The following is an 11,546-nucleotide window of genomic DNA, read 5'->3' as shown; positions in this document are numbered from 1 at the left end:
AGGATAGACTCTAAATGAACACTCTAATGCAAATACTATCAACAAAGCAATGGGTTCAAATCAAGAAAACATCTAATGCCCAGTGGACTTACGCGTTGGCTATGGGGGGTGGGGGGGGGAGGAAAAGAAAATTATCTATGTCTTTAACGAATAATGCTTGGAAATTATCAAATAAAATATATTAAAAAAAATACAAACTTTCAAAAAAAAAAAAAGAAATACATCATCTTGAGCATACAAAGAAACTAAGATCATCTGGGACTTAGTCCCTAGACTTGATCTTCAAACCCCTGAAGAAACTATAGGAGGAAAATAGTTCAGGGACTTCCTCTTCCCTCTTTCCTAACCTATTATACCCTCCTCTAATAAATAGATATTTTAACTAATTAAGAAATGAGATATCTTCAATGAACTAAAGGTATCATAGATACAATCATCTAAAGAAGAAAATAGGAACAGAGATTGAAGGAGACTTTCTCTTACCCTTCAGCTCTGGTCAGATCCAACTTCATTTTCTCTAGACAGTTCTGCCTAGGAGGGAAGTGGTGTTCCTCTTTATCTGTTCCTTCCCTCTCAGCTACCTGTCAAACTTTAGTTCCTGATCCCCTGTTAGTACAACACTTCCTAGCTGTGTGACCCTGGGCAAGTCACTTGATTTCCATTGCCTAGCCTATACCATTCTTCCTCCTTAGTATTGATTCTAAGACAGAAGATAAGGATTTAAAAATAAATAAATAAATGTATACTCCCTCAATTTCCCAAATGCTTTCTCAAGCATATCTCCTTTGAAAAGATACAGCTTTGGGACTTCTGGTCAAGATGGCAGCTTAGAAGCTGCAAAAGTTCAGACCTCAGAAACGCTTCCTTACTGATCGCAAACTGAGAGCTCCTAGGACACCGAAATTCAAGCTAAACAACAGGACAGACCCGGGGAATCCTCCTCCCAGACCTGGATCAAAAGGTATGGCCCCCCAAAAGCCAAAACCCTAGATCACTCGGATCTAAGAGGCAGGCAGAAGGAAGGTCTCAGGACCCATCCCCTCCAACCCAGAGTGCTGAGCCCATGGCAGCAGTGGGAATTTCAGGGTCAGCAAAAGGGCCCCAGGGCTGGCTATTTTGAAGGACTCACCTTGAAAGCAACTTGAGCCAGTCTCTGGGACACCCAACACAGACGGCAGGGAAACATAGAGAGAAGGGGGAAGCCTGTAGCCCCCTGGCTGGGTCCTTCCAACTGAGTCTCAAGGGAGGTCTCAGCTATAGGGCACCAGCTGAACCCAATCCTATCAGGAGCCCTCAGAGCTACTGAAAGGAGAGAAACCTTAGGGCCGGCAAAGGGGTTGTTCTGATGAGCTTACCTTGAAAGCAACCTGGGCCAGTCTCTGGGCTTCAACACAGATTGTGGAGGAGGAGGTTTTTTGCTTTAGGGCTCATTCAGTACAAACAAGCTGAACCTAATCCCATCAGTAGCCCTCAGAGCCCAGGGAGGCCACGACCATTCCCCCCCTTAGAAAGCAGAGTCTTCTGAAAGAACCAGCTGAACCTAATAATATCAAAAGTCTCCAGAATGCAGGGAAGCCCAGCTCCCCACCCATCCTCATTGACTGCTGGACTTTAAGGCAATCAAAAGCCTCCACAGGATAGGGAAGCTCAAAACCCCAACAACCCTCCCCCAGAGACTACACCAAGAGATCTTCTGCTAAAGCTCCAAGACAGGAGACTGATAGAAGTCCCCCAAAAAACAAAGAAAATGAGAGGAACAAGAGCACAGACAAATACATGGAGTAAAGAAGGGATGATTTTGCGCAAACAACAGAAAAAGAAGAAAGAAACTACAATAGACAGCTACTACTCAGCAAATGGAACAGAGGGGGAGAGATCAGCAAACGATAAACCAGCAATCCCAGCGAATTGGATACAGGCTGGGGATGAACTCAAAACACAACTAAGAGAGTTGAAGACAATTGGGAAAAGAACTTAAAAATTAAGATAAGTCATCTGGAAACAGAGGCACTTGAACTAAAACAAGAAAATAGTGTCTTGAAAGCCAAAATCAACCAGCTGGAAAATGAGGCAAAGGAGATGAAAGATGAGGCAAAGGAGATGAAAGAAGATCTTCAAAGAAAATCAGACCAGAAGGAAAAAGATAACCAAAAAGCCAGAGATGAAATCCAATCTTTAAGAACCAGAGTAAAACAACTAGAATCAAGTGACCTCACAAGGCAGCAGGACACTATAAAACAAAACAAAAAGAATGAAAAAATTGAGGAAAATGTGAAGCATCTCATTCACAAAATAGATGATTTAGAAAATCATTCAAGAAGAGACAATTTAAGAATAATTGGACTACCAGAAGACCACAACAAAAGAAAAAGCCTGGACATAATACTAGAGGAAATTATCCAGGAAAACTGTCCCGAGATCCTAGAACAAGAGGGGAAAGTGGAGACTGAAAGAATCCACAGATCACCCCCTATATTTAATCCCCAACTGACAACACCAAGAAATGTTATAGCCAAATTCAAAAACAATCAGATGAATGAAAAGATATTACAAGCTGCCAAGAAGAAGCCATTCAGATACCATGGAAACATGGTGAGGTTAACACAGGATCTGGCTGCATCCAAACTGAAGGACAGAAAGGAATGGAATACGATATTCTGGAAAGCAAGGGAACTAGGTCTACAACCAAGTATAAAATACCCATCAAAACTGACTATATTCTTACAGGGAAAAGTATGGTCATTTAACACAACAGAAGAGTTCCAAGCATTCATAAATAAAAGACTTGACCTGAACAGAAAATTTGATGTCCAACCACAGAACTCAAGAGAATCATCAAAAGGTAATTAAAAAAGAGGGGGGGGGGAAACAAACAAAACAACAACAAAAATTTTATAAGAGACTCAATAAGTTAAAATGATATGTATCCCTATAAGAAAAGAAGTCATTGGTAACTCTTAAAAACTGTTGCTATCACCTGAGCAGCTAGAAGAATTACACTCAGAGGGAACAGTGACAAACTGTATAGGATGAAAGAACAAGACATAAATAGGTATATAGATATATGCACACATAAATACATATACATGTGTATGTATATGCATATATATACATGACTAGAGCTAAAAAAGAAAAGAGGTTATGACTAAAAGAAATGGGAAAAGAAACAAATGAGGGTAAATTTATATGTCACAAAGAATCACATGGCGGGAGGGGGGAGAACATCGATACACTGGAAGGGTAAAGAGGTTGGAGACAGGAAATACTCAACTCTTATGTACTTTGAAACTGACCCAAAGAGGGAAGAAGAACCCAATCCATTGGGGAAGAGAATAGGTTTGTGCCCTATAAGGGAGTAGAAGGGTAAAAAATGGACTGGTGGGGAGGGAAGCAGTACAAGGGAGGGAGAGGGTGGGGGGGATTTTTAAAAAGACTACAGGGGAAAATAAGGGAGGGAATAAAAAGGCAGGGGGGTAGAAAGGGAAGTAAATAAGGGAGGGAATGGGGGGGACGGGGGAGCTGACTATAAACAAACATTGGTATAGAAGGAAATAGTGAAAGAAGAAAAGGCAGGACCAGGAGTAGAAATCAAAATGCTGGGAAATACACAGCAAGTAATCACAACTCTGAATGAGAATGGAATGAACTCACCCATAAAACGCAAGCAAATAGCAGAGTGGATTAGAATCCAAAAACCTACCATATGCTGTCTGCAAGAAACACACATGAGGAAGGTAGATACGCATAGGGTGAAAGTAAGAGGATGGAGCCAAACCTATTGGGCATCAAATGATAAAAAGAAGGCAGGAGTAGCAATCATGATACCGGACAAAGCCAAAGTAAAAATAAATCTAGTTAAAAGAGATAGGGGAGGGAATTACTTCTTGATAAAAGGCAGTATAGACAGTGAGGAAATATCTGTACTCAATATGTATGCACCAAATTGCAGAGCATCCAAATTTTTAAAGGAGAAACTAGAGGAGCTCAAGAATGAAATAAATAGAAAAACTATACTAGTGGGAGATTGGAACCTTCCCCTATCCGAACTAGATAAATCAAATCAAAAAATAAATAATAAAGAGGTGAGAGAAGCAAATGAAATCTTAGAAAAATTAGAGTTAGTAGACATATGGAGAAAAATAAATAGGGACAAAAAGGAATACACCTTCTTTTCAGCAGTACATGGTACATTCACAAAAATTGAACATGTTCTAGGGCAAAAAATCATTGCAAACAAGTGCAAAAGCACAGAAATAATGAATGCAACCTTCTCAGATCACAATGCATTGAAAATAATAATTAGTAAGGGTACATGGAGAGATAAATCAAAAATTAATTGGAAATTAAACAATATGATTCTCCAAAACCAGCTAGTTAAAGAAGAAATCATAGAAACATTTAATAACTTCATTGAAGAAAATGACAATGGTGAGACATCCTTTCAAAACCTATGGGATGCAGCCAAAGCAGTATTCAGGGGGAAATTTATATCCTTAAGTTCATATATAAACAAATTAAGAAGGGCAGAGGTCAATGAATTGGGCATGCAAATTAAAAAAACTAGAAAGTGAACAAATTAAAATTCCTCAGATGAAGACTAAATTAGAGATCCTAAAAATCAAAGGAGAAATTAATAAAATTGAAAGCCAAAGAACTATCGATTTAATAAATAAGACTAGAAGCTGGTACTTTGAAAAAACAAATAAAATTGACAAAGTACTAGTCAGTCTAATTAAAAAAAGGAAAGAAAAAAACCAAATTGACAGTATCCAAGATGAAAAGGGAGACCTCACCTCTAATGAAGAGGAAATAAAGGCAATCATTAAAAACTACTATGCCCAATTATATGGCAAAAAAATATGACAATCTAAGTGATATGGATGAATACTTACAAAAATATAAATTGCCTAGACTAAAAGAAGAAGAAATAAATTACCTAAACAACCCCATATCAGAAAAAGAAATTGAACAAGCCATCAAAGAACTCCCTAAGAAAAAATCCCCAGGTCGAGACGGATTCACAAATGAATTCTATCAAACATTCAAAGAACAGCTAACCCCAATACTATACAAACTATTTGACAGAATAAGCCAAGAATGGGTTCTACCAAATTCATTTTACAACACAAACATGGTACTGATCCCAAAGCCAGGCAGGTCAAAAACAGAGAAAGAAAACTATAGGCCAATCTCCCTAATAAATATAGATGCAAAAAGGTTAAATAGGATACTAGCAAAAAGACTCCAGTAAGTCATCACAAGGGTTATCCACTATGATCAGGTAAGATTCATTCCAGGAATGCAAGGATGGTTCAATATTAGGAAAACCATCCACATAATTGACAATATTAACAAGCAAACTGACAAAAATCACATGATTATTTCAATAGATGCAGAAAAAGCCTTTGACAAAATACAACACCCATACCTATTGAAAACACTAGAAAGTATAGGAATAGAAGGGCCTTTCCTAAAAATAATAAACAGTATATACCTAAAACCATCAGCAAACATCATCTGCAATGGGGAAAAACTGAAAGCCTTTCCAATAAGATCAGGAGTGAAACAAGGATGCCCATTATCACCTCTATTATTTAACATTGTACTAGAAACACTAGCAGTAGCAATTAGAGAAGAAAAAGAAATTGAAGGTATTAAAATTGGCATTGAGGAGACCAAGCTGTCACTCTTTGTGGATGATATGATGATTTACTTAAAGAATCCCAGGGAATCAACCAAAAAGCTAATCAAAATAATCAACAACTTTAGCAACGTTGCAGGATACAAAATAAACCCACATAAGTCATTAGCATTTCTATATATCTCCAACCCAGTTCAGCAGCAAGAATTAGAAAGAAAAATTCCATTTAAAGTCACCCGAGACAATATAAAATACTTAGGAATCTATCTGCTGAGACAAACAGAGGAACTATATGAACACAACTACAAAACACTCTCCACACAATTAAAACTAGATCTAAACAATTGGAAACACATTGATTGCTCATGGGTGGGATGAGCTAACATAATAAAAATGACCATCCTACCCAAACTTATCTATCTATTTAGTGCCATACCCATTGAACTACCAAAAAACTATTTTACTGAATTAGAGAGAACCATAACAAAGTTCATTTGGAAGAATAAAGGATCAAGGATATCCAGGGAAATAATGGAAAAAAAAATACAAAGGAAGGTGGCCTTGCAGTCCCAGATCTCAAACTATATTACAAAGCAGCGGTCATCAAAACAATTTGGTACTGGCTAAGAGACAGAAAGGAGGATCAGTGGAATAGACTTGGGGTAAATTACCTCAGTAAGACAGTCTTTGACAAACCCAATGACCCCAGCTTTTGGAAAAATTCCAATATTTGATTAAAACTGCTGGTAAATTGGAAGACAATGTGGGAGAGATTAGGTTTGGATCAATACCTCACTCCCTACACCAAGATAAACTCAGAATGGGTGAATGACTTGAGTATAAAGAAGGAAACTATAAGTAAATTAGGTGAGCACAGAATAGTATACATGTCAGAACTTTGGGAAGGGAAAGATTTTAAAACCAAGCAAGACTTAGAAAGAGTCACAAAATGCAAAATAAATAATTTTGACTACATCAAATTAAAAAGGTTTTGTACAAACAAAACCAATGTAACTAAAATTAGAAGGAAAGCAACAAATTTGGAAACAATCTTCATAACAAAAACCTCTGACAAAGGTCTAATTACTCAAATCTATAAAGAGCTAAACCAGTTGTACAAAAAACCAAGCCATTCTCCAATTGAAAAATGGGCAAGGGACATGAATAGGCAATTTTCAGTTAAAGAAATCAAGATTATTAATAAGCACATGAAAAAGTGTTCTAGATCTCTTATAATCAGAGAGATGCAAATCAAAACAACTTTGAGGTATCACCTCACACCTAGCAGATTGTTCAACATGATAGTAAAGGAAAGTAATGAATGCTGGAGGGGATGTGGCAAAGTAGGGACATTAATGCATTGCTGGTGGAGTTGTGAATTGATCCAACCATTCTGGAGGGCAATATGGAACTATGCCCAAAGGGCGATAAAAGACTGTCTGCCCTTTGATCCAGCCATAGCACTACTGGGCTTGTACTCCAAAGAGATAATAAGGAAAAAGACCTGTACAAGAATATTCATAGCTGCACTCTTTGTGGTGGCCAAAAATCAGCAAATGAGGGGATGCCCTTCAATTGGGGAATGGCTGAACAAATTGTGGTATATGTTGGTGATGGAATACTATTGTGCTAAAAGGAATAATAAAGTGGAGGAGTTCCATGGAGACTGGAACGACCTCCAGGAAGTGATGCAGAGTGAGAGGAGCAGAACCAGGAGAACATTGTACACAGAGAATGACACATTGTGGTACAAGAGAACATAATGGACTTCTCCAGTAATGGCTTTACAATGTCCCTGAACAATCTGCAGCGATCTACGAGAAAGAAAGAAAAAAAACTATCCTCAAGCAGAAGACAAACTGAGGGAGTAAAAACACCGAGGAAAAGCAACTGCTTGACTACAGAGGTTGAGGGGACAAGATGGAGGAAAGATGCTAAGTGAGCGCTCTAATGCAAATACCAACAACAAAGAAATGGGTTCAGAGCAAGGACACATGTGATACCCAGACAAATCACACGCCAGCTAGGGAAGGGGTGGGGGGGAATTGGGGGGGAGGAAAAGAAAATTATCTGTTTCCAATGAACAATGTATGAAAATGACCAAATAAAATAATGTTTAAAAAAAAAAGAAAAGATACAGCTTTGGAAATATGTGCTGGAATAATTTAATCACAGCCTCCAATATGTCTTATGAAGGCAAAGCAATCTTACTTCACAAACTGTGCAACCAAGACCAGGAGAGAAGATCAGGGTCTGCCATAGAGCTCTCTGCTGCAGACAAGAAGAGTAGTCCTCACAATATCTTCCACAATCAGTACAGGCATACACTCTGGAGATTTCCAGAATGTCACAATAAAAGGATTATCACAATAAAGTGATTTACTTGATTTTTTTTTGTTTCCCAGTGCATATAAGTTATGTGGACCCTCTACTAAAACTTATTAAGTATGTAATAATAGTATGTCTAAAAATATGCAAACCTTAATTTAAAATATTTTCTTGATAGAAAAAAAAATTATTATGTGGGCCTTTAGTAAGTTGTCATTTTTTTTTGCTGATAGAGAGTCTTGCCTTGATGGTACTGGCTGCTGAGTGGTCAGAATGGAGGTGGCTGAAGCCTGGGGTAGCTGTGGTAATTTCTTAAAATTAAACAGCACTGCCACGTTGCCAGGTTGACACATTGACTCTTACTTTCACTTGTACACTTTGAGGTCTTTCTTAAAATATTTTTATTGTTGTTGCAGTGTTATTAATTGGCCTAATTTCAATAATGTTGTGTCTCAGGGAATAGAATAGGCCCAAGGAGAAGGAGAGTTATATGAATGGCCAATTGGTGGTGTGGCCAGAACACAGACAATATTATCAAGCAGTAGCTGACTATTTAACTAAACCACATTTAGGATGGATTGAAATGAGTACCAGAAATAACAATCTGTAAGGAATTCGCAGATCTCGTTCAGGAATAGGATCCCTTTAGAAATGTCAGATGAAACCCAGTTCTGGGACCTACCATCCAAGGTTGCCTGGTTTATTTCAGCCTAATAACTCATGATTTTGGGAGTCCAACCATATGTGCAGCCCTGATATCTGTCCAGAACAGCCAAATGAGGCACTGAAATTATTAGACATAACCCACACAAACACAAGTAACCAAAGCGTTGATGGAATCTAACAAAAAACCATTTAGAAAATGGATAAGAACCAGAAATAGGTGAGGGTGGGGAGAGTATAACTTGGGGGGAGTACAAAAGGACCAAAAGTATCTGACTTAATCTAGACTTGGAGATTATCTTCTTTCTTAGGGGACAGTGTAGAAAAACTTGTTACTTTATCAAGCATCATGCTATTTGGGACTTCAGGATTTGCACACCCATTCTGGAGTTTTAAGTTTCTCTTCTGCACTATCTTGACTTTGTGGACAAGTGTGAACAGTTAAATTAGTCTCTAGTAATAAAAGTATTATATTTTTGTGAGGTTTATTAAAGATCATTAGAAATCAAGGATAAAAAATACAAAAAAAGAAAAGCATGTGCCTAGGGCACATTAGCCCATTCACCACCTACTCACTACATCTTGCCTGCCAGGTAGAGAGACAAGTGTGCTTAGAAGCTGAAGAAGAGAGCCTTGGGAGGCAGAGAGCCCTTTAAATAAAAATTGTGTTCTCACACTCAGGTGAGGACTCAGGTGAGATTATAGGGAATTCTGGGAAGTACCAAGGACTTCTGGGGATTAAAGTCTGGGGTGCAAATATCCATTTTACACAAGTTATGCGAAGACTACAATTTTGACCTTGTTGGGTACTGTAAGATAGGAAGGGAGATAGTCCACTTTGAGCAGAGAACAGTCTCTTACAGAGACTACCTGAAGAGAGAGTGGGGGAGGAGCAAGAAGAAAAAACTGATAATTCCAGGAGAGAATAAAAATCTTGGAGGTCCAACTGGCCACTCACTTCCAGCTGGGAGCCTGAGGAAGGAGGTAGATCTCCTAGACTGGGAAGAAGCTTGTCTCTCTGGACATCAACTGTCTCTTTCTGAACCCATGGATACCTCTCACTCAACTCTCAATAGCAATCTTAAAGTCATCAGTGGATTTTGTAGACTGGGACTTTGAAGAGAGCCATCCACAGATCTCTTCCGAGGATCTCCATCTCTCTCTCCCTTACCTGTCCTTGGACTCCTATATTCAAATTAGTTAGCTTAGGAGTAGGAAACAACAGTCAGTTGACAAGAAGAGGGATCAAGACTGAGAAGCTTGAACCTCTAGACTTTGGAGGACCAATTTGCCAGATCAGGTAACATAGGGTTCCCTTATTTACCAACTTCCCTACTTGAACCCCAATATTTAGGTCTATCCCAGTTTCTAACAATAATAAAGGGGATTGAAGATTGGGGAAGGTCATACCTCTCCCCAAAAAGGAGGGTTGACTTCTGAATCCCAGTGATCTAAGATTGCCACACGCAAGGACTAGACATCTCTCCTTGGCAGTGGAGTAGCCCTAAGATCCTGAAGGGGACTGACAGTTGATGTCCCTGGGGAAAACAGAGGCATACGAGTTCATTTTGTCTCTTAAGGATAGATTGGACCTCAAAGGGGGCATCTTGTTATCTTACTAAGGTTTCCCTCTCTAGTTTCTTGTCTTCCATCTCCCAGAAAACATTCTCTGAGGAGATATACTCCCTCTTTCAAGGAGACAGGACTTGGCTATCTCCCCCCAGAAGGAAGGGAGGGAAAGAACAGTATTACCATACTTGCCCCTTGAATCTTTTATGCTTTTCCTTTTTGCTTTAAAAATGGTGCTAAAAAGTTTTTTGGTCCTCTAATATTTTCAGTGCTAATAGTCAATACACAGTATTGATTCCAAGATGAAATTGAAGAGTTTGTTTGTTTTTTAAAGGGGGGAGGGAATGGAGCAAGTTAAATGACTTCAGGCTTATGCATAAGTTCAGGTACCCCTTCCACCCCAACTTTCTTCATCTCAGTTTCACTATTTCATGGATTAATGTAAGAAATTAAATGGGAATTTTGGAGGAGTTTTATGGAAGTTGCAGATGACCAGTGTAGGCTAACAGAAAACACAGAAAAAAAAGTTTAGAAATTCAAGAAATGTATGAAACATCAGTATAATATTGTTTAATATCAACATAGTTTAGCTTTTAATACTGTAAATAGACACAATTTATTTTAAACACTCAATAAAAAATCAAAGATAACATATCACAATAACAGATATAAATTATAATGAGAAAGCTTAAAATATTGTGAGAATGAGAGGCATCTGGGTAGCTCAGTGGATTGAGAGTCAGGCCTAGAGACAGTAGGTCTTCTGGGTTCCAATCTGGCCTCAGACACTTACCAGCTGTGTGACCCTGGGCAAGTCACTTAACCCCCATTGCCTAGCCCTTTTACTCTTCTATCTTGGAACCAATACTAACTATTGATTCTAAGAGGGAAGGTAAGGGATTTTTTAAAAAATATATATATATACATATATATATATATACATATCGAGATATATACATATACATATATATATAGTGAGAATGATCCAGATGTGACATAGAGACACAATGTGGGCACATTTTTAGAGAAATGGTGTTAATGAACTTCATTACCACAAGATTGCCACAAACATTCTGTTTGTAAAAACCATAATATCTATGAAGCACAATAAAGCAAAGAATGATAGGCGTATGCCTTACTCTAATCAATCCCACATCCATCATGGATTTTATGAAGGATGCTCTGCCCTAGATATACAGAAAAGAATCCCTTGGATCTGGGTCAACAACTCAATCTAGGAATATGAATGTGTATAAATGTGGGTACAATATTGTTGAAGGCAGGAGTTGGGTTAGTCTATATTCCTATCCATGGTCATATTTAGCAGCTAAGAGAGACAAGCACT

This window comes from Monodelphis domestica, chromosome 6, assembly GCF_027887165.1.
Source record: "Monodelphis domestica isolate mMonDom1 chromosome 6, mMonDom1.pri, whole genome shotgun sequence".
In the NCBI taxonomy this organism is placed as follows: Eukaryota; Metazoa; Chordata; class Mammalia; order Didelphimorphia; family Didelphidae; genus Monodelphis; species Monodelphis domestica.
The sequence above is the reverse complement of the archived record's forward strand: the minus strand, read 5'-3'. Positions refer to the sequence as shown.